The sequence below is a fragment of the Giraffa tippelskirchi genome, chromosome 4 (genome assembly GCF_054371585.1).
Source record: "Giraffa tippelskirchi isolate mGirTip1 chromosome 4, T2T-mGirTip1v1.2.pri, whole genome shotgun sequence".
NCBI classification, from domain to species: Eukaryota; Metazoa; Chordata; class Mammalia; order Artiodactyla; family Giraffidae; genus Giraffa; species Giraffa tippelskirchi.
This window is the reverse complement of record NC_137278.1, coordinates 172,609,841-172,614,703: the sequence shown is the minus strand read 5'-3', so window position 1 is coordinate 172,614,703 and position 4,863 is coordinate 172,609,841. Positions and strand designations below refer to the sequence as shown.

Sequence of the window (4,863 nt, the reverse complement as noted above, 5' to 3'; positions counted from 1 at the left end):
GAAATGGGACCTCACTGTGGTCTTTATTTCATTTTCCTAATGACTAACACATAATAATATTTTGTCTTTTTCAGTGTAGCGGTCTTGCACACCTTTTGTTTGATTTCTTCCTAGGAAGTTGATATTTTTGATGCTGTTATAGATGGCTTCATTTTTTAAAAATAGAATTTTATTATTTTCCAGCAATTTTAGGTTCACAGAAAAATTGAGAGAAAAGTACTGAGAATTCTCATCTATTCCTTGCCTTCACATGCATAGCTTCCCCCACTATCAACATCCCATTGTTTTAATCAATGAAACTATGATACATCATCACCCAAAGTCTATAGTTTACATAAAGTTTCACTCTCGGTGTTGTACATTCTATGGGTTTTGACAAATGCATAATGACATCCATCCATCATTATAGTGCCACATAGAATAATCTCACTGCCCTAGAAATCCTCTGTGCTCCATCTACCATCCTTCCTTCCCCCAACCACTAATCATTTTGCTATCCCCGTAGTCTTGCCTTTTCTAGAATGTCATATAGTTGGAATCCCACAGTATGTAGACTTTCCAGATTGGTTTCTTTCACTTAGTTATATGCATTTAACTTTCCTCCGTGTCTTTTCATGGCTTGAGAGCTCGTTTCTTTTTGGCACTGAATAATATTCCCTTGTCTGGATGCACCTCAATTATCTAACTGTTCATCTACTGAAGGACTTCTTGGTTGCTTCTGAATTTTGCCAGCTATGAATAAAGCTGCCATAAACATCCAGGTGCAAATATTTGTGTGCACATAAGTTTTCAACACTTTTGGGTAAATATTAAGACGTAAAAGATTGCTGAATCATATGGTATAAGAGAATGTTTCATTTATAAGAAACTGTCTTATAAAAAACCATCTCCCAAAGTGACTGTGCCCTTTTGCATTCCCACCAGCCAAGAGAGAAAGTTCTTTTTGCTCCACATCCTCACCAGCATTTGGTGTTTTCAGCGTTTTGGATTTTGGCCATTTTAGTAGATGCATCAGAGAAGGCAATGGCACCCCACTCCAGTACTCTTGCCTGGAAAATCCCATGGACGGGGCAGCCTGGTAGGCTGCAGTCCATGGGGTCGCTAAGAGTCAGACACGACTGAGCAACTTCACTTTCACTTTTCCCTTTCATGCACTGGAGAAGGAAATGGCAACCCACTCCAGTGTTCTTGCCTGGAGAATCCCAGGGACGGAGGAGCCTGGTGGGCTGCCGTCTATGGGGTCGCACAGAGTCGGACACGACTAAAGCGACTTAGCAGCAGCAGCAGTAGATGCATAGTAGTGTTTCATTGTTGTTTCAATCTGCAAACCCCTACTAACACATGATGTTGAGTGCCTTTTCATATGCTTGTTTGCCATCTGTACATCTTTCCTGGAGGTGTCTGTTCAGATATTTTGCTACTTTTTTTTTCACTTATGTTGTTCATCTTCTTATTTTTTGTATTTTAAGAGTTTTGCATATTTTGGGTAACAGTCCTTTATCAAATATGTCTTTTAGCATATTTTCTCCCAGCTCTTGGCTTGTCTTCTCATTCTCTTAATGGTGTCTTTTACAAGTTTTCAATTTTAATGAAGTCCAGCTTGTCAATGATTTCATCACTTACATCTTTGATGTTTTATCAAAAAAGTTATCACTGAATTCAAGATCATCTAAATTTTCTCTTATGTTATCTTTTAGGACTTCAACACTTTCAGTTTTAAAATGTTTTATTTTTGTGGTCAGTGGAGAGAAATATAGTTGATTTTGACCCTATTTCTAGTTTTGCTAAATTCACACAAATTGTTGAAAGATGTGTGTTAAAGTCTCCTACCATGATTATAGACATCTCTTCCTCCTATTAGTTCCATTAAGTTTTGCTTGCATTTTTTTAAACCACGTACTCTTTTTCTTTTTTTTAATTAATTATTTGGCTGCACTGGGTCTTCGTTGCAGCATGTGGGATCTTTAGTTGTGGCATACAAACTCTTAGTTGCAATATGTGGGATCTAGTTCCTTAACCAGGGATCAAACCCCTGGTCCCCTGCATTGGGAGCACAGAGTCTTAGCCACTGGACCACCAGGGAATTCCTCTTCACTTGGTTAATTATAATCCACTACCAAAGTGGATTCCATGTTCACCTCAGCTACTCCATTTCTGAGTTCCTTTATTTATTTTTTAAAATTTATTTCTTTGGCTGCACTGTGCAGCATGTGGGATCTCAGTTCCCCTACCAGGGATTGAACCCTTGTCCCTGGCATTTAGAGCACAAAATCTTAACCCCTGGACCACCAGGCAAATCCCAAGTTCCTTTACTTAGCGTTGCCTCTTAGCTGCTTGCACTCTAGCAGGAAGGGCTTTGTAGTTTTTTTTCAAGGGCACATATATGCTTTAAGTTTAAATTTAACAATATGTAATTACCTCTAAAATATAAACATATAAAATAAAGCAAAACCAACTAAAACAATAGCAAGATATTTCAGTAGACTCCCTCTTGTACATAGTATTGGCTTTCACTACATTTCACCTTTGATCTGTCTTGGAAACGATGACTTGTACTGAGATTTCATTCAGAAAACTGGTTTCCACTTCACCTCCCACAGACTGAGTAAAATGAGATTGCCTGCATCAAGTGTTGGGAAGCATGTGGGCTTCTCACAAACCACCAGTTGGAGTGGAAAATGGTCAAGCACGTGGCAGGACTGCTTGGCAGATCTACTGAGATTGTACATATGCCAACCCCATGACCAAGCAAGCCGACTCTTGGCGGCAAATCCAACAGAGGTGCATAAACATGTTTACTGGAAGGGCATATGAATATTCATAGCAGCGGTATCTGTAATAGCTCTCAAACAGGAACTACCAAGCTGCTCATTATACAGTATATTTACAAAACAGAATGCTATTCAGTGACGAGACAGGATAATCTACAAATACACAACAGTCTACAAAAATAAGTACCTACTACAAATATGGTGTTGTACCTATCACCTACTACAACTATATGTACCTACTACAACCACTCCAACTGTGGTGTTGGAGAAGACTTTTGAGAGTACCTTGGGCCACAAGGAGATCAAGCCAGTCCATCCTAAAGGAAATCAGTCCTGAATATTCATTGGAAGGACTGATGCTGAAGTTGAAGCTCCAATACTTTGGCCACCTGATGCAAAGAACTGGCTCATTGGAAAAGACCCTGATGCTGGGAAAGATTGAAGGCAGGAGGAGAAGGGGATGACAGAGGATGAGATGGTTGGATGGCATCACTGACTCGATGGACATGAGTTTGAGCAAGATCTGGGAGTTGGTGATGGACAGGGAAGCCTGGCGTGCTGCAGTCCACAGGGTCGCAAACAGTTGGAGACGCCTGAGCAATGGAACTGAACTGAACTACACATATATGTATCTATGTGGAAGAACCTCACTTCCATGTGGTGAATGTGGTGAACGAAAGATTCCAGAGACAAAGGAGCACGAGCTGGATGGTTCCATTTCTATGCAGAACAAAAATAGATGAAACTAATCTGTGGTGACAGAGGACAGAAGAGTAGTTGCCTCTTTTTTACGTTATTTTTTTATTTTTAATTGGAGGATAATTGCTTTACAACATTGTGCTGTTTTCTGCCATACAACAACATGAATCAGCCATAGGTATACATATGTCCCCTCCCTCTCAACCTTCCTCCTACCCCATCCCACCCCTTAGAGCACTGGGTTGAGCTCCCTGTGTCATACAGCAAATTCCCACGGGTTATCTATTTTACATATGGTTATCTATTTTACCTACGGCAATGTATATGTTTCAGTGCTATTCTCTCGGTTCATCCCACCTTTTCCTTCCCCAGCTGTGCCCACAAGTCTGTTCTCTCTATCTGAATCTCTATTCCTATGCTGCAAATAGATTAATCAATATCAGTTTTCTAGACTTCATACATATACGTTGTTGTTATTGTTTAGTCGCTAAGTCTTGTCTGACTCTTGCGACCCCATGGACTGCAGCCCACCAAGCTCCTCTGTCCATGGGATTCTCCAGGCAAGAATACTAGAGTGGGTTGCCATTTCCTTCTCCAGGGCATCTTCCTGACCCAGGGATCAAACCTATGTCTGTTATATCTCCTGAATTGGCAGGTGGGTTCTTTACCACTAGCACCAACTGGAAGCTGTTTATACATTAATATACTCTATTCTTCTCTTTTCCAAAAGTATGGAATACTTCACGAATTTGCGTGTCATCCTTGCGGAGGGGTCATGTTAATCTTCTTTATACTGTTCCAGTTTTTTAGTATATGTGCTGCTGAAGCAAGCATGAGTAGACACCTCTTGATTGGGCAATGGAAATGGTCAGTGTCTTGATCTAGGTGGTGATCACTCGAGTGGAGACATAGGTCAAAGTCTTTTAAGAGCCCACTTAAGATCTGTGCACCTTACTGTGTTTCATACCTAAGCAAACATTTTTAAAAAGCTTTAAAAAACGTTTTGAGGCATATAGTCACTTGACCCAGGACTTGGAGACTGAGTCTGCCATGAACAGGCAGAGCAGGCTCCATGGCTGATACCTTGCTCCAGCCCCAGTCATCTCCTGTGACAATAGATTTTTAAAAATGTCTAGCATAGTATTTGTCACCCCACACAGGCTCTGCCAGAAATCTGCCACTCTTCCATCAAAAGGTGCCATTCAGGCCCCGCCCCACCCCTGGCACCCTCAATCTGGGCGAGCCTGTGACTGTTTTGACCAATAGAGTGTGACAGCAGTGACACTGGCTGACTTCCAAGGCCAGGTCATAAAGGGCAATGGATTCCTCAGGCTCTCTTTGGACATGCCACGTTGGAAGCTGGCCACCCCGAGGCCGTGATACTTAGAGACCA

At 41.3% G+C, this 4,863-nt stretch overlaps 1 non-coding gene across 1 annotated transcript; it reads right to left on the bottom strand.

The window, feature by feature from the left end:
* Nucleotides 1–4,195: 4,195 nt before the first annotated feature.
* Nucleotides 4,196–4,304, bottom strand: LOC145504043 (U6 spliceosomal RNA). Its single transcript, XR_014052035.1, has one exon. It is a non-coding gene; the product is annotated as a U6 spliceosomal RNA (small nuclear RNA).
* Nucleotides 4,305–4,863: the final 559 nt, after the last annotated feature.